This window comes from Eptatretus burgeri, chromosome 3 (assembly GCF_056783735.1).
Source record: "Eptatretus burgeri isolate ZD-2024b chromosome 3, Ebu_testis_v1, whole genome shotgun sequence".
Classification (NCBI taxonomy): domain Eukaryota; kingdom Metazoa; phylum Chordata; class Myxini; order Myxiniformes; family Myxinidae; genus Eptatretus; species Eptatretus burgeri.
In genome coordinates, this window is record NC_140963.1 from 26108871 (window position 1) to 26127602 (window position 18732).

Genomic DNA, 18732 nt, shown 5'->3' on the forward strand with positions numbered 1-18732 from the left:
TTTGCACACATTTGCTAAGTAGCTTGGGAATGTAAAGTTGTTAATTTGGTTGAAATCGTTATTTAATTTATATGATTTTAAATGATGCCGATTCGCCTCATTAAATATGCAAAATATGCAAATGAGAGTTGAAAAAATTTAATGACAGATTTAGATAGTACATAAACAGGGGACTCCCAATATATTTATACGATGTCTGTATTTGACCCCAGTGAGCCCCCAGCGCCCCCCAAAGTTGAAAATGACCCATTTTTGAAATGTCATAAAATGAAAACAATGCTTGGATGAAATTCAATGAAACTTATCAATTTAATTACTCTCCACCTGAAGTTTATACTTTAAAAATTTTGATGACGTAGGTCACGTGGTCTGGCGGCCATATTGGATTTTATCCAAAACCTAAAAACATCTTCTTCTCCAGAAGGGATAATCTGACAGCCTCAATCTTTTGCACACATTTGCTAACTTCGATGTTGATGTGAATTTGTTAATTTCGTCGAAATCGTTGCATAATTAATATGATTTAAAATGATGCCGATTCGCCTCATTAAATATGCAAAATATGCAAATGAGAGTTGAAAAAATTTAATGACAAATTTAGATAGCACATAAACAGGGGACTCCCAATATATTTATACTATGTCTGTATTTGACCCCAGTGAGCCACCAGCGCCCCCCAAAGTTGAAAATGACCCATTTTTGAAATGTCATAAAATAAAAACAACGCTTGGATGAAATTCAATGAAACTAATCCATTTAATAACTCTCCACCTGAAGTTTATACTTTTAAAATTTTGATGACGTCGGTCACGTGGTCTGGCGGCCATATTAGATTTTATCCAAAACCTAAAAACATCTTCTTCTCCAGAAGGGATAATCTGACAGCCTCAATCTTTTGCACACATTTGTGAAGTTCCATGGTAATGTTAATTTGTTAATTTGGTCGAAATCGTTATTTAATTTATATGATTTTAAATGATGCCGATTCGCCTCATTAAATATGCAAAATATGCAAATGAGAGTTGAAAAAATTTAATGACAAATTTAGATAGCACATAAACAGCGGACTCCCAATATATTTATACTATGTCTGTATTTGACCCCAGTGAGCCCCCAGCGCCCCCCAAAGTTGAAAATGACCCATTTTTGAAATGTCATAAAATAAAAACAACGCTTGGATGAAATTCAATGAAACTTATCTATTGAATAACTCTCCACCTGAAGTTTATACTTTGAAAATTTTGATGACGTCGGTCATGTGGTATGGCGGCCATATTGGATTTTCTCTAAAACCTAAAAACATCTTCTTCTCCAGAAGGGGTAATACGACAGCCTCAAATTTTTGCACACATTTGCAAGGTTCCATTGCAATGTTAAGTTGTTAATTTCGTCGAAATCGTTACATAATTTATATGATTAAAATGATGCCGATTCGCCTCATTAAATATGCCAAATATGCAAATGAGAGTTGAAAAAATTTAATGACAGATTCTGATAGGCCTTGAAGAGGGGACTCCAAATATGTTTACGCTATGTCTGTATTTTACCCCAGTGAGGCCCCAGAGCCCCCAAAGTTGAAAATCACCCATTTTTGACATGTCGTAAAATGAAAACCAAAGAAGATAGCCAAAAAGTGACCACACATTCTGGAAGATATTTTCACGTTCTACAAGTTCGCCATTTACATTAATATGCAAATGTGGAGTTATTGGACTTTTTTGGGGACTTGAAAATTTGTCCAGCCTCGATTTGTCCAACGTGAAGTTTCTTTCTCTATCATGTATTGCTATGGGCTTTTCAATCCTTCATCGATATAACTTGAGGGACCCCGTAGCTGGGCCCCATTGCAGACTTGAACTAACTTTCTAACTCGGAAAACCCACATCATGTGACAGGGTGATGGTGTTGAAACTTCTTAAAACGGAGGCACGCCTTGAAGCCCGGGATTACTGGTTTACCAGTTTTAATTATATCTATGTTTGTTTTTTAACGACATCCTCCATAATTCCCTCATATTTCACATGGGCTTTGTGCCAGATACAGTTTGACAAAATATTCTACTTTTGATTCATCAAACAATGCTTTGCATGTTGACATGTTCAAAGCTATTGTATCAAAGCTATTGTATCCTGGATAACTAAAGAATAATAAGTATATCTAGATTCTGAATACATTAGGACTTCATCTATTTGATGTGGCACTACTGAAGCAGACTGCTTAAAAAACCCAGGTGGTCACCCTCGCCGTTCTGAAGATGTCAGGAAAAAGAGAGATTAGCCAGGGTACTGCCATATAATGACTTCTTACACAAAAACAAATCTCATGGGATATTTTGTTTATTTGATCCCCCATTTGACGACTTTATAAAGGAGGATCCTGTCGATGGTTTCTATGTAGATGCTGATGAAAGAACGTGTGAACTCGGGGAGTTCACATTCAATCTCCTTCAGCCAGGAAAGGGACTTCTTTTCCCCTCTCAGGGCACAGCACACTCTTGAGAAGGGCACTTTAATCGACAAGAAAATGGAGCAAATGCTTTCACGTGACCTGAGAAATACACTACCCGTCTAGAGTTTTAGAACACCCCCATTTATTCAGTTTTTACTGAAATTTAAGCAGTTTAATGTTTCAATGTACTCTGAAATTAAAGCATAGAACAAATAAACAATTGCAGATATAAAATATCATGGAATCGTTTTGTTGAACAAAATTTAATCTAAATTTATGACTCATCAAAGAAGCAACCTTTTTCAGATATGACAGCCGAACATACCCGTGGCATTCTTTCCACAATGGAAATCAAATATTGTTCGGAAAGTTCTTCCCAACACTGTTGCAGAAATTCCCACAAATGTGATGCACTTATTGTTTGCTTTGCTTTCACCCTTCTGTCCAGTTCATCACAAACCAGCTCAATGGGGTTTAAATCTGGAGACTGTGCTGGCCAATCCATGATATGAAGCTCACCGTCTTGTTCTTCTCTTCTGAGGTAGTTCTGACATCGCCTGGAGGTATGTTTTGGGTCGTTATCTTGCTGATGGATGAACCCCTGACCAACTAGGCATAGACCAGAGGGTATTGCATGGTGCTGCCAAATGCTGTGGTAGCCCTTTAGGTTCAAGGTGCCAGTCACTCTGTGCAAGTCACTGACTCTGGATCCAGCAAAAGAGCCCCAGATCATCACGCTTCCTCCTCCATGTTTGGCAGTTGGTGTCACACACTGTGGAACCATCCTTTTGCCTACTCGACGGCGTACAAAAACCCTACGTGATGAACCGAAGATTTCAAATTTTGATTAATCGGTCCATAATACCTTCTTCCAGTTTTCAGGAGTCCACTTGTGATGCTTCATGGCCCAGGCAAGCCTCTTTTTCTTATTTTGCCATCTTAGCAATGGCTTTATAACCAAATTTCTAAAATGTATAAAAAAATGGAGTTAATGGGGTGTACTGTTGTTGATTTTTATTTTTATTTTTATGTTTATGTTTTTTAACGGCATCCTCCATAATTCCCTCATATTTCTGTCACTCGACCTGTCAAACCTGCAGCTCGAAGTCTTCTCTTCACAGTTGAAACTGAAACTTCCTTACATCGACCAGTGTTCAGGTGTGCTTGAAACTGCTGTCCTGTGAGCCGCCGATCATCGAAACTGTTGACTCTCAGAAACTTGTCTTCTGATTGTGTTGTGGCTTTGGGTCTGCCAGACCTCTTCCTGTCGGAGTCTCCTCCAGTTTCCAAGTGCCTTTTGATGGTGGAGGAAACTGCACTCACTGACACCTTGGCTTTCTTTTCAATTCCTCCAAAGGAAAGACCTACACTTTTAAGGGTTATAATGGTCTGTCTGTCTTCCTTTGTTGATTGAATTTTTCTCACCATTATGATAGCCATATACTACTTCCTGCAGTGCAATATTGTCCAAATAATGCTTCAGTGGGTGTAGCAACACAGTCTGTTCCAACACTGCTTTTATACAGACAGAGGGGTTTGTAACTAATCAAGAAAAGTTGGGACACTTGTCAGAATTGTTTGCATCAACTTTCAAGGCTTAATTTACTTCCATTGCTGCAGAACAGCTGCAGTTGCTAACACCTTACTTTTTCCCTGAAAAGGGCCTTTTTTAACAACTCTGAAATTTAAATTATTTTTCCGTTTTTGGTGACCCAAACTTTTTTTTTTTAAACTGTGGCAGTTTACCGCTTAACTTTGTATCATTTCAGGTTATTCACTGGACTTGAACTGCTTAAATTTTAGTAAAAACTGGAAAAATGGGGGTGTTCTAAAACTTTTGACCAGTAGTGTAACTTGTGGTGTTATGATACACTGCTCATCCACCTTCTGAATCTGGTCAAGTGGCTTCACTACAATTATTATCCAAGTTAGTTTAGCAGCAGGTATAATGGCCATTGTTGACAAACTGGATTGTTTTCTGAATGTAATTTAACCCACTTTGTTATTCCTTTTAATCCCTTGAGAAATGAGCGGAAAAGGCAGCTTAATCTGGCAGATCTTTATGTGTGCATCATCATTCTTTTAGCTCGTATTGCAGATATCATTTATCGCTCGGCTTGTATCATGCTTTACAGCTGAATAATGGCAATTTTTATTGTTCCTGATGACATTTCCTGTTGTTCAAACAATTCACCAAATGGATTTTGCTTTGTCTCCACGATGTGCTTCCACAACGAGCAAATTGTGTCTGGGCCGCACCCTTTCTATTTCGGCTCTCAATGCAGTCTCCAAAGAACTCTGTTCAGGAAAGGTGGTGTGTTTATTAATTTGAATAGCATTGATCCTTGCTTGGTTTCTTGTTCCATGGCCTTTAACGAGTTGCAATTTGGACAACATTCCTCCCTCAGCACTTTTAGCTCCTGTGTTAACTTTCCAAAAGAGTCTGCTGTTGTGTGTTGTTAGCTTGGCCACACTCTAAATCCCTGCCTTGTGACGGTCACCAAAGATTGCTGTGACTTCATGGAGCCAGCAAACGAAACAATGTATGACAAAAATGCTGAAAGAGGACCAAATTAGGAAAAGCAGAATAAGGAAAACATTGATCTTATCCATGGGTTTGGTTAGGTAAGGGTAACGGGGGTGGTGAACAATATCAAACAAGTAGACAATGTTTGACTGAATGTGGAATAAACATTGAGGGTGAAAGTAAATCACGAAAATAAATTGGTGAAATAGTATAATGTAAACAACAAAAAAAAATTGTGTAAATTTGATCACAACATCCCACTGGACTGACTGTAGCCTTGGATGAATGGTAATCACTGCACAGTGGAATTGTTAAGAGATTAGGTCTGGATACTCCCCCCTTAAATGCCCCAATTATTCTCACATTTTGTGGGGTCATCTGCGGAAAGCTTTTGGTCTTGTCTTTTATGGACCGGGTGGCAAGGCCTGACATTTCAACTGGAGGTGGCAGGTATTTGGAATTTGTTCCATGGTGACATCTTTGGCTTGCCTGCTCCTCGCGAAGGACACCTTGGGATCTTTAACGCCCACTAATTCCGGCAGACGGGACGCCTGTTTAACGTCCATCCGAGGGACAGCACACACATTGATGAATCGCCCTTCCTGTGAAACACCAGGATGACAGTTTATAGCTCGGCTGAGTACTAGACAGCTCAATGGCGAGTGTATTCCTCCGAGCTATCTTGCCAACCCAAAGTCAGGACAGTAAGCTATATTTTATCAAACGTATACGAGTCCTCACTCAACATCACTTAAAGGCTCACTTCTTCGCTCTTCCCTTTATCCCACTCCACTCACCACCATTAATGCAAAGCAAGGGATGTCTGCCCAGGTAGAATGATAGGTTCATGATGATTACAGAGCTGTAGTTGAAGCTAAACCATCATGATATACTTTCCTTATTCTGACAAAGGATGTTTATTATTATGGTTATTGTGATTAACCTCATCGGATGCACCTCTGGTGAAAATCCAGATGTCTGACATATCTCCAGACGCAAAACGATAAATCGCTGGTCAGCCTATTAGGAATTTTCTCATGAATTGGTCATCCTGATTATTAATGATGAAGTTCGTAATCGTCTGTTCATCTTATTCGACATCCGTTCGACTCGGATGATGCGCTCTTGTACCTGCTTCGCCATTAGGTCACGATATTCTGTTCGATAGTTAAATCAAGGAAAAGGCTGCCGCTTTGTTTTGACGAATACACGGCTTTTGTTTCCCAGAGAAAGAACCGCGTTGCTGTCTCGCCACATTGTTTCTGAGCATGGACAAGGAAGGCACGGCAGGTGTAACATGGGAGACAAAGCACGGCGTCGCGTCACTCGGTCAATCAGTCACTCAAAGATTCGGTCACTCAGAGTAACCTTGCTCGCTCTGACCCACCTCGACGTGTTGTCTTGTCCAGGCGCTCACGAACTCGCAGTGCGGACATGGATATGAAAAGGGCGAAGGGAGAGCGATCACAGAGGGCTCGGTTTGGGATGAGACGGGGTGTTGTGAGGGGTGGAATCGTTGGCGATGCGAAGGGACGAGAATGAGGAAGAGAGGCGTGAGATGGAGGGGCTCGTGGTGGTGGTGGTGGTGGTGGGTGGGTGTGGACGGAAGGAAAAAGGTAGGGAGGGTGTGTTGATGGGAGGGAATTAAGGGAGTGATGTCAGGATCGGTTGAGGAGACGAAATTGCAAGGTAGAGTAAATAAATAATATAATGTACTCCAGGGGTGTGATGCTGAACGACTGAAGATGTGTTTGTTTTATTCGATTTGATTTTCAATCAGGCCTGTGCTGTAAAAGACTGATGAAATTGGGGACATGAAAATGAACTGCCTGATAAATTGCTTTTCAGTGTTTAAAGGGCAAGTTGGAACAGCATCGCGGCATCATAAAAAGCCAAGGATACGTGGGTGGTCACCATTGATGCTTGGTTCAAACAGCATGACATGTATGGTGAGCTCACGTCGTGGTATACTCTGTAAATGTTGATTTCAAATTGCAAGCTTACAAATCCAGACCAATTTTACACCAGCAAAGTATATCCTTGCAGTTAGAGCAGGAGAAATTAGTGTTACTTTGTCGGGTTATTATTTAATAAGTGGGAAACTTTTTAGGAATCACTTTGATTTTCATTTGATTATATTTGTGGGGCCATCTGTTATGGAATATATGGTGGCCCACTGCCATCCATATATGGTGATGCGTACAGTGTGTTTTGTCCATTCATTGTGATTCAAACTTATACCATTTGAGATATATATATATATATATATATATATATATATATATATATATATATATATATATATATATATATATATATGTGTGTGTGTGTAGTCCATGCAGTTTGATTTGAGCCGGTTACACGGTTAGAATCTGGTTGGCCACCCACTGCAGAGATTCTCAGTTGGGTCCCACACCCAATGTCATGTTACCTTGCCCATTGTAATCTCTTTTTTGGGCGAGTGACGTGCTGAGGTAAACACGGGACAGATCTTAGCCAAGTAACCAGTGTCCACATGATGCCGAATCCTTGACAGTTCACAACCGTGGACAATTTTTATCTGAAACAGATTTCCCCCATAGCCGCCAGATGACACTATAGGGTATGGGAGGAGGTAGAGCATCCCTTGACAGTTATATTTGCTTAGCATGCACTGCTGGTGTCGATCCCTGGCGTATCCAAACTTCCACCTGCTACGTGCCCTTTTATGACCTCTGGACCCCACTTTGAGCCATGGCACACTTCACCCATCCCCACTCACTTGCTATTGGATAACAGCCCAACCTAAGGGCGGGCCGACCTCTCATTACCTCCGACCTGGGTAAGTCGATGACATCAAAGGCCTGACAAGCTGGGCCTTGCTTTGCTGCCTAAACTATGGTCTGGGGGCTCAGCAAACACCTCTGAAGCACTTATTTTGGTTGACTTAGTCAAGCCTCTTGGAAGAGGTAGTACCAGTACACCGATCGGATCAGGATGTAACAGGACAAAAGGAACAGCAGTGAGAGCATGGAAACACTAACAGTCGAGCCGAAGGCCAAGACATAGGGAGGTGGACAAGCAATGGGTATGGGGAAGAATGGGGTGGGGGGTGGGGGAGAACAAAAGAGGATTTATGGGGTGGACAAGATTGATACAGAAGGGGATTCAGGAGGGCAAACTGGAAATTTGGAAGGAGGATGCATTGCAGTGGGGAGGGAGACATGGGGGCAGGAGGGGGGGGAGCGGGGTTACTCGGCTAGAAAAGATCATGGTTTTTGATTGGGGATGATCTGAGATGATAGGAAACAGCTGTCTTTAAGATCTGGAGGGATGAATGAGATTTGAAGAGGATATGGAAGTTGATTCCACAGGTGGGCAAAAAGAGGAACAAATGAGTGGCAGCAACCAGTGAACATGGATTTAGGTTGTTTCACCAGAAGGGGATTGATGATGGACCATGTATACGTTGCAGAAACCTTGGGGGGACAAAGCATGCAAAGACCAGAGGGTACAAGACCACAAAGGAGTTGGCAGAAGACAGAGAGACCACCAACCTGTTTGTGATGGTGGAGTCGAGGGCCCATAGTCAGCTTTTTCGCTGGAGATTTCAATAATCTTAATGACCTTGGTTTCCATTGCATGAAGCTGAGCAGGATGTGAGGCAGGGGAGCCAGCCCAGAGGGGAGAGCAGTACTCCATCAAGCTGCAGATGAAAGCCTTGTAGGTGGATAGGAGTTCAGGTATGCCAAGGAATGTCTTTGTACGATGGAGGATGCCAATTCGGTGTCTGGATTTTGTAAGAAACCAATGCGAAAGATTTAACAGCAAAACAAAAGTAAGAACATGAAATAATGATCTCGTGGTATGTCATCCAATTTTTTGACCCAAACTGGGGTGATTTTCACCTCTTGCTATATGATCGACTGATCACGCGAGGCATATCTACATTCCACACAATGAAATTTAATGGCTCCACACTCATAATTATCAGCACTCAATATGGGAATAACTATGCTGTATTAAACATTTTATTAATCCATTGGTGTCATATTGACAACCATATACATTTTAAAACTTTAAATATCCCTAAAAATATTTTTCTCTAAAACATCTGAACAGATCAAAGAATAACTTTGTATGCATCATATATATATATATATATATATATATATATATATATATATATATATATATATATATATATATATATATATATATATATATATATATACAGATATATATATATATATACACACACACACACACACACACACACACACACACACACACACACACACACACACACACACACACACACACACACACACACACACACACACACACACACACACACCTGTCTCTGTCTCTGTCTCTGTCTCTGTCTCTGTCTCTGTCTCTGTCTCTGTCTCTCTCAGCCCTCCTACCCTCCCGATCTACTCCAAGGCTTCAAGCAACTGGTCTACTCCCATCCCATTTCATCTCCCATCCCTACCCACAGTATATACCACAAAGACCAAGACCTTTATCCATCATGTCAATGAATGTGGCTCCATCTTTGAATTGGTGCAACTGTTTCTCTTGTGACGATCTTTCCCCAAGCATCTTCAGTCGGAAGGCCGTTAATGCCTCGAGCATCGTGTGACCTGAAACTTTGTCTCAGGTTCTACTTCATGCTCATTGCAGTCAAGTTGATGACCTTGCATCCTTTCAGCTTCTTTTTATTTTTCTGCTCTTGCTCCTTCTGCCCTCTCACTTCTCTGACCAATACCAACCTCCCATGGTTGCATGAATTCCATCAAAAACCCTTCCCTTATTTCCCAAATATCAGTTCAACTTACCCCCCTTATTTTGTCCCCCTTTTCTATTGCCTTTATAAGTCTAAGTCTGTTCTTTCATACTCGTTCCTCCAAGTATTCAACTCTTCTGCAAAATGTCACCTCATGGTTCGGCCAATTTATTTTTGATTTTTGCCTCCATATAGTCCCTTGCAATCATGGCCAAAAATATTGGCACCCTTGCACTTTTTTCAAATAATGCCCCATTTCTTCCAGAAAATTGTTGAAATTAAAAAATCTGTTGGTGTCCACATATGTATTTCTTTGGTTTGCAGTGGAATAAAACCAAAAAAAGCTGAAAAAAATGACCAAATCTTAACTTACTCCACACAAAAATCCTAAAATTGTCCAGACAATATTATTGGCACCTTTTAGAAGTTGTTAGAAATAATGAGATTTCAAGCAAGTGATTCTCCTTTACTTTGGAAATGAATTCACCTGTGGTGAGTTGCAGGTGCCTGCAATATATAAATCACTCATTCAACCAGTTTGAAAAGAGAAAAGGAATCATTCTGCTGTTTTGTGTTACTGTGTGTACCGCAATGAGCATGGAGAAAAGAATGAAAACCAGAGAATTGTCTGAGGTCAGACACAAGATTGTCGCCAAAGATGGACAATCTCAAGGCTACCAGTCCATCTCCAGAGACCTTGATGTTCCTGTGTCCACCGTACGTCATGTTATCAGGAAGTTTTTGGCCCATGGCACTGTAGCTAACCTCCCTGGTGTGGCCGCAAGAGAAAACTTGATCGAAGATTGCAGCGAAGGATTGATCGAATGGGGGAGAGAAAGTACCTCGATCAACTGCCAAACAGATTCAAGCTGACCTTCAGACACACGGTACGACAGTTTCAACTTGCACTATCCATCACCAACGAAATGAAAGGGGGTTCTATGGAAGGAGACCCAGGAGGACCCCACCGCTGAGAGAGAGACATAAGAAAGCCTGACTGGAGTTTGACAAAACACACCTGAACAAACCAAAATCCTTCTGGGAGAATGTCCGGTGGACAGATGAGACCAAAATAGAGCTTTTTTGTAAAGCACATCATCCATGTTTACAAAAAAACAAAATGAAGCCTTCAAAGAAAAGAACACCTTCCATACAGTCAAACATGGAGGAGGTTCAGTGATACTTTTGGGTTGCTTTGCTGCCTCTGGCACTGGGTGCCTTAAATGTGTGCATGGCATCACGAAATCAGGAGATGACCAAGGCATTTTGGAGCGCAATGTTCAGTGTCAGAAAGCTGGGTCTCCGTCGAAGGCCATGGGTCTTGCAGCAGGACAATGACCCCCAACACACTTCAAAAAACCCCCAGGAATGGTTCAAGACAAAATGCTGTCCTGTTCTGAAGTGGCCAGCACTGAGTCCAGATATAAATCACATTGAACACCTGTGGGGAGATCTGAAAACAGCAGCAGGGAGAAGGCACCCTTCAAATCTGGGAGAACTGGAGCGGTTATTATTATTTTTTTGTGTTCACTGTTGAGGCTCGTATGAGAGCGAACACACAGAATGTACAACAAGGGGAGCAGGAGACAAGAGGGGGTGGGAGAGGGAAGGAAAAAAACAATGAGGAACAGAAACATGGAATTGTGGAAGGGAGAGGGATAGGGGTGGGGTACACAGGGTAAACAAGATGGACACTACAGGGACTTTCAGGAAGGAAAGCTGGGAATTTGAAGGAGGTGGGTTTGGGGTGGATTCGTGGGGGTAGAAAAGATCGTGGTTTTGGATGGGGGAAGATAAGAGATGGTGGTGAACAGCTGTTTTGAAGACCTGGAGGGAAGAGTGGGATTGAAGAGAGTGTGGGAGTTTTTTTCCAAAGGTGGGGGAAAAAAGATTAATTACAGAGTGAAAGTGAGCAGTGATTCTTGATTTTGGTAGTTTTACCAAAAGGGGGTTTCTGGCAGACCTTGAGCATCCTGCAGAAATATGGGGGGGGTGGATGTATCTCAGACAGAGCAAAGGGGGGGGGGAGTAAGAGGCCCAAAGACTCAGCCTCATTTCAGGAAATAGCAATGATCCTAAAAGCTTTGGTTCCACAATGTGAAGCCGAGAAAGGTGAGAGGCAGGAGCACCAGCCCAGAGGGGAGAGCAGTACTCCATCAGGCTGTGGACAAAAGCTTTGTCTGTGGTCAGGAGTTCAGGTGGGCCGAGGAAGGACTTTGCACAACAGAGGATTCCCAGTCGGCGACTGGCTTTGGAGGCCAGCTTGGAAATGTGGCTTTCCCAGGAAAGACCATGGCAGATAGTGAGACCCAGAAGCTTGAATGAAAGGACTTCTTCATGAGAAATGTTGAGAAGGTCGTTGGGGGGGGGGATCACTGTCCTTCCAGAGAGACATAGTGAGAGTGGGAGATTTGTCAGGGATGAAAGGACATGTTCCACGTGTTGGATCAGCTTGTGATTTTATCCAGATCTGCAGAGACCGAAGAAGCTGCTGCTTGCCGATCTGAGATGACAGATCGTACGACAGAGGGTGGCGTCATCAACAAAGAGATAGAGGGTTTCCCATAGTCGGAGAGATCATTGATGAAAACCAGAAAAAGAACAGGGCCCAGAACGCTGCCTTGAGGAACTCCAAGCTGGACAGGAGGAGGGGATGAGAGAACTCCATTTCGGGCCACACTCTGGCTGCGACAGGAGAGGAAGTCTGCGAGTCATGAGTTTACACCAAAAGAGTGGGCCAAACTGCCAGTGGAGAGGTGTAGAAAGCTCATTCATGGCGATAGGAAGCGCTAGACTGCAGTTATTTTGGCCAAAGGCTGTGCTACCAAATATTATGTCTAGGGTGTCAATAATTTTGTTATTGCCATTTCTTTTTATTTTCTGATTTTAAAGGATATATTAAGTTCTGAATCAAAACAAAGGATCTGTAATATTAATAGTGAAATATAGAATTGTGGAAACCAAATACTTTTGTCAATTTCAACTTATTTTTGGAGAAAATTGTGAGTTATTTGAAAAAAGTGCAAGGATGTGCAGTGGGTGTGAAAAAGTGCAAGGGTGTGCAGTGGGTGTGAAAAAAGTGCAGTCAAGGACTCATAGACATTGCGAGTAAAACACCGGCTTTTCAAGTTTTATACAAATAAGTCCTGCCTTGCTGGCCCATGGCTTCTTGCTTGTTGTTGTGACATCAACATTATTTTTGTTAACTACAACAGCATACTGTGACGACCCACTGGAAAGAGCTTCTCCCTGCAGCGGTTCCATTAAATCCACCCTGGCCCTCAATGTATTACATGTCACCAGTATCCAAACTTGCTGGGGACCTACTACAGTGGAGGCTTGTGCATAATTTCTTGCCTATTTGTAAGTATTTTTTCAAAAGACTCAATGTTGTGCCGACTGGCAATTGTCCTTTTTGTACTCACTCTTTCTCTCTCTCTCTCATGTGTGCCCCTCTGTGGCCAGTCATTTGCGTATGGTGTCGTGATGGCTGTGTGTGTGGGTGTGGGGGACCTCTGTGCCTGTAGTTCAGTTTTTCCTTGTTTGTTTTCCCCTTTGCTTTTATCCCTCATTCGCACTTCACCTTTGTGTGTCGATGTAACTTTTTCCCTTCTTTGTCTTTCCTTTCCCCATGAGAGCGAGAGAGAGCAAGAGCGTGCACATGGGACATTGTTGGTAGGCCTTTCCCTATTTTGTGCGGTGGTTTTGCGATGTTTTGGTCGGTGGATAATTGTGTGTGTGTGTGTGTGTGTGTGTGTGTGTGTGTGTGTGTGTGTGTGTGTGTGTGTGTGTGTGTGTGTGTGTGTGTGTGTGTGTGTGTGTGTGTGTGTGTGTGTGTGTGTGTGTGTGTGTGAGAGTTTAAGCCAAGGGCCGAGCTCAATTTACAGACGTTTGACTTGATTTTGTTTCTTTCTTTCTCTAAGCATTTACTTCGGTTTGTTTTTGATTATTCTTCTTTTAAAATGTATTATGTGAACTTCCTTTTTCCTGAGGTTATGGTGGGGTGGAGTGTTTTTGTTTTCAAGACATGGTGGCTGTTCATTGGAAGCATTAACCCATGAACATGGTTTAGTTTGTGTCACTCCTGAAGATGTTCTTTCCGAAGACATTGTTTTAGCAGTAGGGAATGCTATTGGTCTTGACCATGCACATGTCACATCATGCACGAATCTAAAGGTAGTGGTTTTCGTCTCAGATGAGCGTTTTGTTCACAATGCCGTGCATTCCGGTTTAACCATAGAAAGTTGTATTTTTGTTGGAGTTTCCACGATGGATGCCCCTGCTAAGAAAATAATTGTTTCAAATGTCCCTTTTGAGTGCAACGCCAAACTTGTCTGTTCTGTCTCGTTATGGGACGGTCATTTCGAGGATTTCAATGTCCCCTCTCAGCTGTCGCAATGACCAAGCAAAGCACGTGATGAGCTTTTGGTGGGAGCTGTGCATGGTTCTTTTGGATCGTGGTGATGATGCAGGCTTCAAGGTATGTTTCAAGATCAACATTGACCACCATGACTATCAAATGTATGCTTCATCGGCCACTTTAACATCATTTATTTGTGGGGCTTTGGGCATTTAAAAATATTTTGGGCCGAAAGCGACCTGTTTTTGAAGTGTGATGAATCAGGACGTAATGATTTCGATTGTAAGAAAGTTAACAATCCACTACCCAGTGTGCGTTGGATGAAGTGGTACCCAGTGTCTCATCTTCTTCTGTTGTTTCCTTGCACAGTGAGGATGTAAAAAATGATTTAATAACAGTTTCAAATATACAAAGAGCGTCGTCTCCCCATGACCCCACCAGTGCCTCCAAAGTAGTTGTGCTAGATATTGGTATTGCGGAAACCGAGGTGCCTCGTTGTGTCTGATTATTCCTTTAAATGGCTCAGTGACAAAACAAGATGAAGTATTTTCAAACGATGAATAAAATATGCTCCAAATTTCGCAGGGTAGTAAGGTTATTCAAAATATTTGTACCATTGAAGTGCCTGTTGTTGCTGTTTAGACAACCATATAATCTTAAAATGTTTTCATTGACAAATCATCTTCAGCTTTATTGACTCCTGAGTCTGAACAAAATGAGCGTTTCAGCCCTTCCCAGTGCTCCTATGTCAGTGATTGATCAAAATAAAGTTTCTGTGCCCCCAACTGAGATGCTCGATGATGTTGTACAGGATGGTGGATTAGAGTCCCCATCTCAAGTCGAAGAGGGTGTGGATCAGGGTTCTCAAAATAGCACCTTGCATCACTCCATAGATTCTACAGGCTTGCCAAATAAGTGAGTCGGTAACTGCAGAGAGTGGAATGTTACCCGATCTGTCTGCATCAGAGGATGACATTGAGGAAGCTGATTTGTCACAGTGTCATCTTGTCACTCACAGGCACATATCTCCCCAGGTTGTTGTTTCCTTTTTTTATATGAGTCACTTAGGCAATAGAATGTAAGTACTAATAAGTATTTTCCTGACTTGCCTTCCTTCAAGCGGACTGTGAAGTGTATAATCAGAAGGTCTGAATATTTTGAATCAACAAAATTACTCAAACATTTTGTTGCAAAAGCAGGGTGGGGATGATCTCAGCAGCTGTTTAACCCCCCCCCCCCCCCCCGATTCGGAATGAAAGGGAAGGAAGTCTATTTTGCCATCTCAAACAATAGAGGTGGTGGTGCTAATCATTTGTGTCAAATTCAAATCGATAATTGATCAATTCGCAATCATTTTGATTCCTGTGTTGTTTGCAAGAAACACACACAACAGACGTATCTCAGCTTGATTGACTTTAGCTGAATAAAGAGCAGTGTTTCTTTAGCAACCCGTCTTCTATATCTTCCGGAATTGCGTTTTTGCTTCGTCCAGGTTTCGTGATTCATATAATTTTAATGAGATAGTTAAAGGTCACTTCGCATCCTTAGAGTTGGTTTATCAAGGATTTCATGTCACTTGCTCAATGTCTACGCTCCTAGTAGTAGCATAGCTCGTACAGGCTATTTCACTCACCTGGCTAATTATGTTCACACAATGGATTATGATCGTTACCTCCGCCACCAAAGGTGGGCGGATTTTATGTTTTCAACTCTGTCTGTTTGTTTGTCTGTCCGTCTGTCTGTTTGTCTGTGAACAGGATATCTCAAAAAGTTATGCAAGGATTCAGACAACATTTGGTGGAGAGGTTGGGTGTGTGACAAGAATGAAATGATTAGATTTTGGTGAAGATCTGGATCCAGATGCTAGTTTTTTTTTTTGTTTTGTTTTTTTTTTAAAGAAAAGTGATTCTTCACCATTGAGAAATAGGATCAAAAACGATATATAGCATAATATTTCAAAAAATTGTGGATGGATTATGACAAGAACAAGCCGATTAGATTTTGGTTCAGATCTGGATGCCAATCCAGCCTATCGGTGGGATACAAAGCATAAACCGTTCAGCCTGGCAGAGGTGTGCCAGAGGTGTGCACTCTACCGAGTGCCGTTCGAGTTTTTTTTTTTCAATTTTGTCGGTCTTTTCCACTCATAAGAATAAGACTGCAATCTCACTCTGAGGAGCTGAAATTTTGCAGTTAGAGGAGGAGGAGGAGGAGGAGATTGGGATCATACTCTATTCAGAGCGTTGGTGCTGCTTAAGCAGTCTCCTTGGCTATTGGGCACAATCCTGGACGAGTCGTCACTTCGACACAGGATACCAGCAAGCTGGCACTCATTTTGCCGACCAAGGAAGGATGACAGGCCGAGTCAACCCCACCAGTTATTAATTCAACAGCTGAGCGGGATTTGAACTCAGGACCCTCGGATCCAAAGCCCACCACCCTAACCATGAAGCCAACACCAGGCATAGTTAGAGGAATATTTCGTTAAATTTCAGAATGTCAGGAATCTTACGTCGCGACTGGAAAAAATATGCCTTAATTGTCTCAGAATTAATTCCTGAAAAAGTGATGTGGATGTCATTTTGACTCAGAATTCATAATATTACGTTTTCTGACACCACAAATTATAGATTTTTTAAATTTGGAAGGTGTGAAGAAATCAGGAAAGCAGATTTCCAACCCCCCCCCCCCCCCGTTAGATTATGGATGGGAAATGTACAAAATGAAGGTCTTGTAAGATTGCTTATGAATAATTTTTTTTCCTCTAATTTTCACAAGAAACTTTACTTTCTGACCTGCTGCCTCTCAGCTGCAGAAAGGCAGTGGTTTACCTTCTTCCAAAAGGTGGTGATCTCTGCCAGATTGAGAACTGGCACCCCATGTCATTACTCTCCTCTGATTATAAACTTTTATTTTTCCCAAGCTGCTGGCAAATCGGTGAAAGTTTTTTTTTGTTTAAAATTTTTTTAAAATTCGAATTATTTTTAATTATATTAAGTTTGTCATTAAAATGCTGAGAGCCACTAAATGTGAAGGGTTAAAGAGAAAAAGAAGAAGAGGAAAAACTGTCAAAACCTTCACTGACTCCTGAAACAAGGAAACCTCTTCACAAGACCCCTCTGCACAAGGGGGTAACTTGGCCAGGTGGAAAAATTTATTTCCACCTGGCCAAAAATAAAGCGCATAGAGTGGGTCCCGGTGTCCGGCCGGCCGTCCATCCTGATGTACGTACTAAGTCTGTCCGTTAACATTTGCCGAAAACATCTCCTCACAATTTACCCGATCAATATGGACCCAATTTGGTACAATGCATCAGGACAGCAAGGTCTCATGATAATGACATGATAATAATAATGATAATAATAATGTTAATAACTACAATGGCACTTGGTGGAACGCATATCTCCGCCAGACTGAACAGTTCGTTTTGTATCCCATTGATAGGCAGGATCTGCATCTGGACCTAAACCAAAATTGAATCGGCTTGTTCTTGTTACGTACTCAACTCATCCCCCAAGTCTTTTTTTTTCTCACAATCTGCACACAACTCTTTGAAACAACATACTATGTATATTGTTTTTGACCCCATCTCTCAATGGTGAAGAATCACTTTAAAAATATCGGATCCGCATCCAGATGTGGATCTTCACCAAAATCAAATTGATTCATCCTTGTCACACACCGAGTCCATCCACAACATTTTGAGATATCCTTCCAACAGACAGACAGACAGATATAAGTGAAAACATAACCTCTGTCCACCTTCCGTGGTGAAGATAATTGTATTATTAATATGGGGGGAGGGGTGGGGGAAGCAGGATGGCCGAGGGGTACGCTCATTCGCTGCATTGTTCCTGCATTGTTCCAGTTCCCATTCACTAAGAACGATGTTGAAAATAAGTAACGATGGAATGTTAAAATGACAATCTCTTCCCATCTTTCTTCGCAATTCCCATTGTTAACAACATTCCTGTTCTCATCCCTTAAGAACAATGTTTAAAGTAAATATATAACACGTGTAATTCACAATCTCACGAGATTCCGTATTGTCAAGGTTCTTCATTAAAATAGTGGATAAGTAAGCTAAACGATCCATCATTTTCCCCATGACGATTGACCTTATAAAACAAAACATATAAGGTCATTTGGATTGGGAAAAATAATGCGCAACCGGAACTCTTCGGACAAAGACCTTCATAACGATGTTGGTTTTATGGACCCTGGTTGAGTAGTTTTAGAGAAAATCATTGGATAGGTCGACAGCGAAACAAACAGAATAAAAATGGCCCATAGGGCCAGGACTTGACGAAATTCAACAAGATCGCGTACCATCGAGAATCTTGAGCGATAATAGGTATTTTTGGGGTTAAACATAGTTTTTAGGGTAAACAAACAAAAAAAAAATCAGGCACAGTGCGGCTTGTATTGCTGACTTCACGTGCGTATTGCGTGCGTATTGCGCGACGCCTACTCATAGGTTTTTTTGAGAATTGCAATATGAGAGAATAGATCTGAACCCCATAGATCTGAACCCCGAGGTTCAGATCTGCGATGAGAAGATTGTGTAATATTAGAGGCCGAGGAGATTGGTTTTAAATGCCGTTAAATTGTTCACTGTGAATGGGAATG

The 18732-nt window shown here is 41.6% G+C and overlaps 2 protein-coding genes across 2 annotated transcripts in view; one reads left to right on the top strand and one right to left on the bottom strand.

The window, feature by feature from the left end:
- LOC147029584 (transmembrane protein 198-like) overlaps positions 1 to 6609 on the bottom strand; it is a 63120-nt gene extending 56511 nt beyond the window's left edge. The window contains exon 1 of the mRNA XM_085872737.1: positions 6363 to 6609. The gene's annotated coding sequence lies outside the window, so the exon portion shown is untranslated. The remainder of the gene's footprint in view (positions 1 to 6362) is intronic.
- MYO3A (myosin IIIA) overlaps positions 6553 to 18732 on the top strand; it is a 229865-nt gene continuing 217685 nt past the window's right edge. Inside the window, exons 1-2 of the mRNA XM_085872728.1 lie at positions 6553 to 6924; positions 14133 to 14223. The gene's annotated coding sequence lies outside the window, so the exon portion shown is untranslated. The remainder of the gene's footprint in view (positions 6925 to 14132; positions 14224 to 18732) is intronic.